This window comes from Delphinapterus leucas, chromosome 7 (assembly GCF_059928025.1).
Source record: "Delphinapterus leucas isolate spDelLeu-1000000601 "Yukka" chromosome 7, BTC_Dleu_Yukka2, whole genome shotgun sequence".
Taxonomy (NCBI): domain Eukaryota; kingdom Metazoa; phylum Chordata; class Mammalia; order Artiodactyla; family Monodontidae; genus Delphinapterus; species Delphinapterus leucas.
The window spans coordinates 25,708,827-25,720,963 of NC_143135.1; positions in this window are offsets into that span (position 1 = coordinate 25,708,827).

Sequence of the window (12,137 nt, forward strand, 5' to 3'; positions counted from 1 at the left end):
AGAATGAAAAGACAAGCCACAGACCAGGAGAAAACATTGGCAAATTACACATCTGGTATGGACTTGTATCCAGAATATATAAAGCACTTTCAAAACTCAATAAGAAGGGAATTCCCTGGTGGCCTAGTGGTTAGGATTCCAGTCTTTCACTACAATGGCCCTGGGTTCAATCCCTGGTCCCCTGGTCGGGGAACTGAGATCCTGCAAGCTGCGCAGCCCAGCCAAAAAAAAAAAAAAAAAAAAAAAAACAACCCACAGGCGAATGGATAAACAAATTGTTATATATTCACATAATGGAATACTGCTGTGCAATAAAAAAGGATGAACTATTGATACATGTAACAATATGGATGAATCAAAATAATTTGTTGTGTGAAAGAAGCCAGACATACTGTATGATTCCACTTACATAAATCTCTAGAAAATACAAACTAATCTTAAGTGGCAACACTATAGATTGTCATTGCCTGGATGAGGGGGACTAATATTCATTTAAAAATAATATCTCAGATCTAATTGGTTTTTAAATGAGTCAAAAAATTTTAGCTCTATTTTGTTAAAATAAGTGTTCTGTGGACTTTTGTTTTCCTTTTTAAAGGAGACAAATCTCCCTTAACTTGGACAAGTGGTATAAGAAATATTGTCTATTCTTCTATATATGGCATGTTCCGTATGTTCCAAATGTTTCAGATAAAAAAGTTTGGAGCCAATTGAAGAAATCTGGAGCCAGTTGAAATTTGAGCTGGCCAATTTTAACTTGATCCTATGCCCAAAATAAAATACAGGTCAACTGGTGTGTTAAAGGCAATAAAATAAGAGTTGTCGTTTATACTGTCACAATAGCAACCTGTTATTATTGTATCATATTCTTAGTTTCTTAAAAACATATCTAGGCGCTTTCAAAAAATGAATTAGTACCAAGATGTTGAACAGGTCCTCTATCTTCTGAAAGACAATATTCTCTAGCTGATTTTTTTAACCTGAAAAATACAGCTAAATATTTATAGTTTTTCTTTACTGTTTATTTTGTCTGCTTTCCCTCTAGTAATATCTCCTTGTTCTTTCTGATGAAAAATTCTGGAAAACCTGGATTTAGCTCTATTTTTAATTGTCTTATGTGAAAGGACCATATTAGTATATTCACCTGAAATTTTATAATTGGACAAAAACTACGTTGTTTTGCAAGAAGAATGCATTGCATGATATTGATATCCAAAATTTGTCTTCAAGTATATATCAAGTATCTCAAAACTATAGAATTATTCATCTGATAAATAAAAGTATATTTTTCTACTAAAATAGTACATGTAGTTGATTACCTAAATAGTAATGCTATATTTTAAAGGGTAACCCGTTCGAAATGGGCATTATTTATAATACTTAATCATCGTCCTTTTACTGAATCAATATCCTGGGAGCTTTGAGAAGGCGGGAATGTGTTCATTATTTCATTCCTTTGCTTATGGAAGTGGCTGATACGAAGAAGGAGTAATAAATATTTGTTATATTAGTGAATGATATCATAAAAGTTAACTAACTAAATTGACATATATTTGATATGTCAGATATAAAGCAATGATATCCGATCATTGCTTTAAATTTTGAATGAAAAATAGATGATTACAACATTCTAGAAAGACATGGAAAAGAGTGGGGGAAAAAAGTGTGGCACAGACTGCTGCCACTTGTCAGCCTGCTATCCATCCTCTTATTCCTTAGTAGCAAGTCCTCCCTATAGTGTAGATGAACCCTTCCATGCAACTAAATGAATGAACCCTTCCATGCAATGAACCCTTCCATGCAACTAAATTTATCAGCCTTATTATGGCTGGGGTAGCCAATGAGATGTAAATGGAAATATTGGGAGGAGCTTCTGGGAAAGCTCTATAAAAGCAGCAGACCCAGCCTCTCTTGTCCTTTTCTCTTTCTCGCTGCCTAAGAACACATGTACTTGATGGTGGGAGTTGCAGTAACCAAACTAAAACCAAGATGTGGCCTTAAAGGTAGAAGTCAAGATAATGGAAAGGAAAGATGGAAGAGCCTATATCCCTGATGACATCAGGAAGATGCAGTAACAGGCCATGACTGCCTGCCTCTTGACTTGTTTACATAAGAAAAAAATAAACCTCCATCTCATTTAATCTACCATTATATAGGATTTCTCTAATAAAAACTGAATCTAATCCTGATTGACACAGAGAGAAAAGTTTGAAATCTAAAGTCATAATTTTGTAAATAAAAAGTTTATGTAAATGTAAGTCAACAACTTTTTGTAATGTGTGTTTATGGTGGGAATCTTGGAATCTCTCTTAGTGCTGTTGTGGTATAACACTGAATTTACAAAGCAACCATCATCTTAGGGTCTGAGAGATTTATAACTAATAATTAAATTTTATACTAGTGATACAACATATGATTATAGTGACTTTACAGGCGAAACAACTAATGTATAAGCCAGTTAATTGGTGGCTTACTGAAATATATTGCACCTGAGCTGTAGATTCAGCACTGGAACTAATACAGTGCTTTAAATCTCAAACACTTTGACCATTAGAAAACATTAATCTTCCCAATTAACTTCCCCAAATTCATAAGGTTAACTTCTGCACATGACATAGCCGATTATTGAAACATTCATAAATCTGTTGAATCCAAAGAAGACACATTCATCATTTATGTTTTTAAAATGATTTCAGAAAGACATGTCTATACCAGAGGGAAAATCTCACTGCGCTAGTCAAGAGGCATACCAACTGCAAACCATGTGAATGCAATAGTAGTTTTATGAGCTAATAATTTTTACATTTTTGGAAAAAACATGATTTTTAGCTCCTATATGAGCTGCACTAACCACAATCCTGTGAGATATTATTAGTTTTACAGTTTTATTGAAAGATGAAGCAACAGAGGCTCAGAGGAGTTAGGCAGCTTTGCCAGCCTGAGACACAGAGCATCCGTCAGCATGGGTTCCTATCCAGGTCTGTGTCACTTGAAAGCTGCTGCTCTTGTCTCCCTTTTTGTTGCTTGGTAATGATTTCATTTTAAAAAATAGAATATAAGAAGTCTTTACCTGATGTGGAATATGTGCTTTCAAAATAAACTTTTTATTGAAGTGTAACATGTTCAGAAAAATGCACCAATCCTGTGTATACTTTGATGAATTATCACAGTGAACATATACATGTAACTATCATCCAGGTCAGAAGAAGAGCACTCATTAGCCATTGGGGAAATGCAAATCGAAAGCAAAACGAGATACCCTTTCACACCCACTAGAATGGCTACGATATAAAAGACAATAACAAGTGTTGATGAGGATGTGGAGAATTTGGAATGCTCATAGAGTGATGATGGGAATATAAAGTGGTACAGCCACTTTGGAACTTTGGAAAACAGTCTGCAGTTTCTTAAAAGGCTAAACATAGAGTTATCATATGATGCAGAATTTCCACTCCTAGGCATATATACAAGAGAATTGAAAATATATGTCCATGCAAAAACATATACAAAGTGTTCATAGCAGCATTATTCATAATAGCCCAAAACATTCATATTAGTCAAATGTCCATCAATTGATGAATGGATAAACAAAACGTGGTATATTTATACAATGGAATATTATTTGGCAATAAAAAGGAATGGAGGACTGATACATGCTACAACATGAAAGAAGCTTGAAAATATTATGCTAAGTGAAAGAGGCCAGAAGCAACACATATTGTATGATTCTATTGGTGGTGTGTGTATGTGCTGGGAGGGGAAGGGGTTGAAGGGGAAGAAGGGGGAACGATAACTAAAGGGTAAGAGGTTTCTTTAGGGAGTGATGAAAATGTTCCCAAATTGATTGTGGTGCTGGTTGCACAGCTCTGTGAATATACTAAGAACGAATGAATTGTAGATTTTAAATGGGTGAAGTGTATGGTATGTGAATTATACCAACAGAGCTGTTTTTAAAAAGAAATAAATAATATACAGGAGAGGCAGATGGGGGAAGAAGTAGTGTCTTCATTGTTGATAGAGATAGATCATATGATGTGGCTTTTGACCTGTTAACTAAATATGCTGGGTAAACCTCAACTCCAGAATGTGGAAGATTTATCCACCTAGCCTCCTGGATAGGAAGGCCTCTGATATGTAAGACTTACACAGTGGAGGAGGATAGAACTCATGCTGTCTGTGAGCAAGAGGAGAAAAGGCAGTGATGGACTGGTTCCCAACTACACAAGGCCAGTAAGGAAAGAAACCTCCAGTTTCCAGCGCAAGGCTGTGCTCCACGGGGGGGTCCACTCCCTAGTGCAAAATGGTGGACCTGAAATGCTCCTAGTTATTCTTCCCACAGGTACTGGTCAGAGAAATCACTCAACTGCCCATTGGGCAGAGGGAGGTAAAGGTATGGAGAAACCACAAGTGTCAAAATGGACACTCTGTACAGCTCTCTTCACTTGGAAGGAAATGTCAGAAATAGGGAGGCACTATTTTCCCCCAATTCTGAACAGCTTTTCTACCCTTTTGATTAACTTTTCGATTCAGACCCTCATCATTTCTTGTCTGGACTGTTGAAGTTGTCTCCTATATGTTCTCCTACCTTCACTTTCACTATCTGGCCATGAATTCTCTGAGATTGTACTCAGAGAATCTGCAGTACAGATAGAGCTTAAAGGTATGTTTATTTCTCCTATATAGCACTTAACTTTTTAAAAAATTAATTGCTGTGGCAGACATTGCTGGTAACGTATCCAATACATGTTTTCTCTTTTTACTTTACTAGCAGAACCCATCTTTTGTTCAGTATGGCATCATGCCTACCTAAAGAATTGTGTTTCCCAGCCTCTTTTGCAGCTGGGGGTGAGGATGTGATATCTTTGGGCTGATAAAATGACAGGAAAGTTGCTACCTGGGCTTTTTCAAAAGTTCTTTGAATGGAAGCATACTTAACTTCTGCCTTTCCCCTTCTTGCTATCTTGGTTGTAGATGTGAAGCTGGAGGTGGGGCAGCCACTTTGCAACCACAAGGTAGCAAGCTGAGGATGAATTTCACTTGCTAAAGGGCTGGAGTAGAAAGCTAGAAGGAACCTGGGTCTTGGTTCACTATGGAACCACCCTTTCAGCCCTGGGGAATTCGAGATTTCTAGCTTTGTGGGGAAAATTCACACCTTATTTGTCTAAGCCACTATACGTCAGTGTTATTTTGTTACTTGGAGCCAATTTAACCAAGCAGATTTGGTACCAGAAGTAGAGTGCTTCCAACAAGAGAACCTAAAGTATGGTATTGACTTACGGAAAGAAGTAAGGATTTGACAATGAGGACCCAGATTTTTCAGGCTTAGAAACAGCATGAACCTTGTTAAATGATGTCAAAACATTCTCCATGGAAAACTGTCTTCTTTTATTTCTTGGGACATAAACCATGATATTTTATGTTGTTGTTGGGGGAAAGAGTAGATATAATCCATGTTGACATATTCTGGTTACTCCTTGCCACTTTCAGCAAAGTCTCAAAAGATGGGGTGGATGGGCCCAGATGTGTGTCAGATGTGCACGTTACAGGAAAGTAACCCTGAGCTTAGGGAGCCCAAATAGTTTATAATGGACTGTAAGCATGTTTGCCCTTTGTTCTGGAGGGAAACACTATCTCAATCTTCCAAGGCTGTTTTCTACACAAACACCCTTGAAAAGATAGTCTGAGACAAAGGGTGATCAGTGCCTCTGCCTATAAGACATTAGAGAGACAAGAAACTCAAGGAAAATTGTCTCACAACAGTATGTTGTCAAAGAAATTCCAGACTTGTCTAGCAACAGCCTATAATTTTTCAACCCCTTAAGCCACCCCAGGTTCCTAAACTCACACCTATTAGAAGTGGACTGAGAGGGTCCTGTGAGGTCCCCAGGAAGGGCATCCTTTCTAAAGCCCTTATCCATGGCCTATTATCCGTGAGGCCATGCATAATAATGGACCCGGAGGATTCCTCCAGAGGGCAGAACCAGATCTTATACCACCACCAAGGCACAGAGTCCTCCTTCTCACTGCCAGAATACAGGGTTTGATATTTCCTGTGGCTGCAACGTTTCCTATTCACTTTCCCGACCCGAAGTTACTACTGCATTCCTGCTCCTTTTCTATTGTGTATTCACTACATAGGGGGCAGTTATCTTTTAGTGTTAAGGTCAGGGGACCCTGAGGTGTCATATCTGGACCTGCACATCATCCAGAGAGCTAAGATTCAGCTGGGTACAGTACTTGGATGAGATTGTTTTTTAGATTGTCTCCCTTTGGGACAGAGAGTGTTTTTATTTGCATCAGGGACGTTTGCACTGTGATCAATAGGAGAATTCTATCGTGATTGTTCACGTGTTGTTATTAAGTTTAAAATAATGACATATTAATGTTGAACAGCTAAAGAAGTATGCTGTAGTGGACTTTCTCATATTTTTTGGCTACCTATCACTTTTTGGACATACTTGTTATGATTTCCTGCCTTCTAATTCCCACCTCCCTTGAGGGGGAATCCAGAAGACAAATTCCTCCAAATTTGACCTTAGGCTCCGTCAGTTAGATAGACCCACTTGAAACTAATATATGGCAATTGAAGAAGAAAGCTCTATGCATGTCTGTTTGCTGGGCAGAGGTGGTGGTGGAGGTCTCTGGCTTTCAGGGGCAGCACTGGCAGCGGTGACTTCCTCTTACGTTCCCTGGGGCAGCAGCTGCAGAAATGGTTCTGTTAGGCCAGGTGGGCCACATGGTCCGGGGTGTTGTTTCAAAAATAGCCTCAAGCCTGTTAGTCCAGTTTGCCCAACACTTCTGTGAGCTGCCCCAGATATTCTTTCTTCTTCTTTTTACCCTTTTATTGAAACATAATATGCATACAGAAAAGGGCACAATAATGAGGTGCTTTGTCTGTGGATCATTTTAAAACATATATCTCTCTAAAATATTATTATATATAACATAATATTATATAATTATATAATATCAGTATAAATATATTCATTAAAGAATTCAATAGTAACTGCACCAAATGCTTAAAACTTAACCATGAAAAGAATTTTTTTCAGGGAGGACTATTTTATCACTGACATATTTAGAAGTAACTATATATATGCACACATATAATATGTAGAGAACTATATAGACATTATACACACACACACTCACACACACAAGTCAAATCAGCACCGTTTTATTTCCCATCCTTTAGTAAGCATTGTATTTTATAAAGAAGTTAATTTGGAGGACACCCAGTTATACAGTTAGGACCTGACAACTCTGGGCTCAGTTACATGTATACATTTCAAGAGTACATCTTAAAGTCCTGAAACCTTTTGAGCTGGCTTTCAGCACAGATTATGGTTCTCCAGACTTCTGCATATAAATAGGAGGTTTAGAATAAATGACTGGTAGTACAGTGGTTGTAAAAACAAAGAAACAGAACTTGAATTACTTCAGTTCTATCAGTCTATGTGAGTACTTGAAGTTTTTATTTGTGTTCAAAATATGAAACAGAGAGGAAACTGCAAGATGTAATATTTTTGTATGGTAAGTATAAATTTTACTTCATACATAATATATGTTCCTGAATATGAACAATATATTTAAAATCAAAATTTCTTTTTTTTAGATTGTTAATTATTTAAAAACATATGTGTGCGTGCATAGGTATATAAAATTTAAGTAAAGAAAGATTTCACTATCTACATTTCTTTTATGGCCACTATTTTAGTTTTATTTCATGACTATCATTGAAAATTATTTCGTCATGTAGGTGAGTAGATGTTTAAAAACAAACACGCTAGGGACACCTCTGCACGTATCATAAATGTATTGCTCAATAAATCTTCACAAACAAACAACAATGTACCCAGAGCCAAACTAAGAGACCACCATGAGAACCTCAAAATACCCTGTTGTGTGCCCCTCCAATCACAGCACTCCTAACACAACAATCACAACAGAATAGTGGTAAACACTATTTAGATTTCAAACAGCATGGATTAGTTTTGCCTGTTTTTGTGTTAAATATAAATGGAATCACACAGTATGTACTCTTTGGTTTCTCGCTTCTTTTGCTCAATGTTATGTTTGTGAGATTTATCATTTGCTGCATGTAGTTGTAGATCGTTCATTCTCATCGTACACAGTATTCCACTGTGTAAAGGCATTATACTATATCATCCTTTCTATTGTTAATAGGCATTTGGGACATTTCCATTTCTTGTAAGATTCATGGCGCTCCTATGAATATCCTACTACATGTCTTTTGGGGAACATACCTTTAAATTAGGTATGTATCTAGGGATGAGGTTGTTGGAACACGAGGTATACATATGTTTGCCAAATAATTTTCTAAGTAGCTTTCCTAGGTTAAACATCTTTTTAATAAACGTATTTTCTGCTTTATCATCCAGAATCTGTTTCTGTTCTTTGTAACTAAGAACCTTACTGATATAGCCAGTATGTAAATACTGGGAGATTTTACATGAAAATATAGATAATCACTTTATTTTGAAAAAGTGAACAGTCTGACAGCACTGGGTTAAAATTCCTACTTGTCAATAATTGACTGAGGCTACACAGTGACCACTCCCTTAGCCGAGGTTGTGCTCTTTGGTTTGCCTCAGCCCCCACCACTCCCGGATCATTCCATGCAGCCTACTTTAGTCATTTATTTTACATGCCTAGACCATGTAAGCATCTGGGATGAGGATCTTGAACAATACTACTAAAAACAAAATCTTTGTAAAAGCAAATCTGATTGTTGTCCTCTATTTAAAACTTTGAATGTCTCCCCATTGCCTATAATAGCAGTCTTCAAACTTAGGAATCTCTGAGAGAGCTTTGCAGACTCTTGGTCTTTCTGACCTCATTCATTGTTCTTCTTGAGATTCTGTATCATTAGAGCCCAGGGATCTGCATTTTAACGAGGACCTTCTAAAACAGTCTGAGACAAGTGTTCCTTGGATCAAAATTTGAGAAACACTGGCCGATTGAATGAAATCCCAACTCCTTAACAGAGCATATAAAGGGTCATGTACCTCACTGCCTACACACACACACACACACACCAGGTCCAGTCATACTGAATTGTTTGTACTTCCTTACTCACCAGCCTATTTCATAGCCTCGAGCCTGTGCTTGTGCTTCTCCCTTTACCCTGAATGTCCACTGTCCACAGATGAACACACACTAACTTTCAAAACTCTGATCAAGCATCACCTCTCCTGGGAAACTTGTGTGGTGTGCACACTTCCCTCTCTCCGTCTCCCCAGAGGAATGAAGCACTCTCTTCTTTGTCTGCACTGTTTCCTGTGCATACTTCCATATTTGATCCCTACAACATTTCATTATACTCATATGTCTGCCTATCCGTATAGTCTAAGAGCCCCTCAACAGCCATGGCCCTGGGTTACTGGTCTTTGTAGCAAGGGCCTAGCACAGTGCTTGATACTCATCAGATGGCTTAAAAACATTGAGCTGCTCAAAGAATAAAAATATTGCTCTCTTGAAATTAAGCCAAGTACCACAATTCATCTCTAACTAGATATACCTCTAGCTATGAAAGTTCTTTTCAAACTATAAAAGGGCAAAAGAAAGAGCTTAATAAAGGAAAACATATCAAATTTCTGCTGATCCAGAAGCTCCATGAATGAGCAGGATTAATATTTCAAGATACGCTCTCTAGGAGTTTCTTCTAAAGTCTCAGGAGATCAAGGTCTAATGCCCTGACTCCAGACTTTTCCTCTCTAAATTATTAACATCAGAATTAATCATTTCTGGCATTTTTCATTACAGAGAAAGGGTGTTCCGAAGCATAGTTGTTTTGGAGGTAAAAACAACCTAATTACATTTGAATCTGAGGCAAAGACTTGGCCCTTTACACTCAGGAGCTCTGTTTCCCTCTTCTATACGGACATAAACAGATTTTACTTCTCTGGCCTTATATCCCACCCCCATATACATGCTAATATTAAGCTATAAAAATTCCTTGTAATTTCTCCCCACCTCCTTCTGAACTCGGTGAACTTGTGCACGGCTGTCAAGTCTCTCTTTACATATTGCCCTCTGGATGAAGCCTAAGCCTTTCCTGTCGGGGCTGTTTCCATCTACACCCGGCCTGGCCCCGCTCCTTATCTGTGCTCTCATCTCCCCCAGCACATACCACTATCACTGCGCTCTGCTTCCTGCTCGCATCATGGTGCTTTAGTACCTTTCTCCTTCTCCTAGGCCGGAAGGACTGTATCTCATCTCTGTAGCCTCAGTGCCAGAATCGCAGTTGCTTAATTAATGCTTTCTGAATTTCTTGCACACTTATGGTGTGTCAGACACTGTCTGGGCACCTGGGACACACCAGCAAACAAAACCAGCAAAGGTCCATGGCCCTTGTGGGGCTTACATTGCATCACAGAGAGACAAGAAGACTTAATAAACAAGCAAATCATATATTATATTGGAAGGTGATAAGTTCCACTGAGAAAAAAAATCGATCAGGATAAGAGGTAGCAAGCAGGCAGGGGACGGTGGTTTATAAAGGAGCGGCCAACTCACCCCACAGGCCTGAAGCCAGAAGCAAGACTGTAAGGGAAGTTTCACTTGACCTACACATAGGGGACTGAATAGGAATCTCTCAAGGTGGAAGGTGGTAGTGAGAGGTTTAAACCCCAAAGAGCATTCCAGGCAGAGGAAGCAACGCGTGCAAAGGCCTGCGGTCTTGAGGGCCGTTGACGTGAATGGTGGGAGTTCAGCGTGGCTGGGGGAGGGTGCCGTGCCGGGCGGAAGCCGTGGAAGACGAAGCTGGTGAGGAACATGGGGCCAGATGTGAAGGGACTTGTGTGCCCTGCTAAAGAGTTTGCACTTTACCCCGTAGACAGCCAGAGTCCTGTTGATGATTTTATGCAGGGGAATGTCATGTTTATATTTATTTTTAGGAAGATAATTCTGGCAGATGGACTGGAGTGGTGAGGGACTGGGCAAGTCACTTAACCTCTCCCTTGCTCTGTTTTACCATCTATCACATGAGACGAGCCATATCTGCTCTACTTACCTCATAGGATTTTGGTGAGAAATAAATGAGATAAGAGACGTAAAAACATTTTGAAAAGTAGATGGTACTGTAAAAATGCAAGCTGGTGCTGCTGTTATTTCAGCTGTGCTGCATTTGGGAATGTGATTTTAGAGAAGCCCAAGGAATCAAGGAGCGAAGCAGAGGGATGACCCCATTTCTGTCTTCCTAAAAGAATAAAACCCAATTATTAATTTATTAAATGCCTATTTCGGCCCTCTGCTGTACAAAGAGCTAAGGGGATTTTATAGAAAATAGAGAAAACCAACCCTAGGGAGCTTATGGTCTAACTGGAGAGATATAGTACCTCTAGAAAATGAAAACAAGTACGTGAAAATATCCAATCCAAAAGGAAAATGCCGGAGGGGGACAGAAATAGAAGGAGTCTAGAGAGACTCCCTATGAGAAATGGAAGTCATGTAATTTGCTCTAATGAAGATGATGATTTTGTAAATAACAAAATCTCTGTTATTCTACTCCCTCTGATGAGGCAGAAATGGGTAGAGGAACTAGGAAAACATTTCACCAAGTAGAAAATTTTATTTCATGATTGGTTGCATCATACAGATCATCTTTCCAAAAGCAATGCTAATAAATTATGACATTTTGACATTTTAAAAATTATGAGTTACTTGATAACAAATTTGAGTAAACCTCATTACAGAAATATCTTGAGTCCATCTACCAACTGCTTTTCCCTTCTCAGGTATGTTTTAGGTAAAAACAGATTCTAGGCATATTAAATTATTTCTCTAGGCTCCTTCATGAATGCAAGTCTCCTCCTTTGAATTATACCTTTCTATCTCCTGCTAGCCCATGTTGTTCCATAAATATATTACATTGACAATTTTATGTCCATCTGTATTTTCTTTTGTAGATGATGGTACAAGGTGGGTATCTTTGTATGACTGGCAGAATCCTTGGTGTTTTGGAGATATTGATAAAGGATGATGTAATAATTATTTGTTGTTGGTTTTTTTGCGGTACGCGGGCCTCTCACTGCTGTGGCCTCTCCCGTTGGGGAGCACAGGTTCCGGACGCGCAGGCTCAGCGGCCATGGCTCACGGGCCCAAACGCTCCGCGG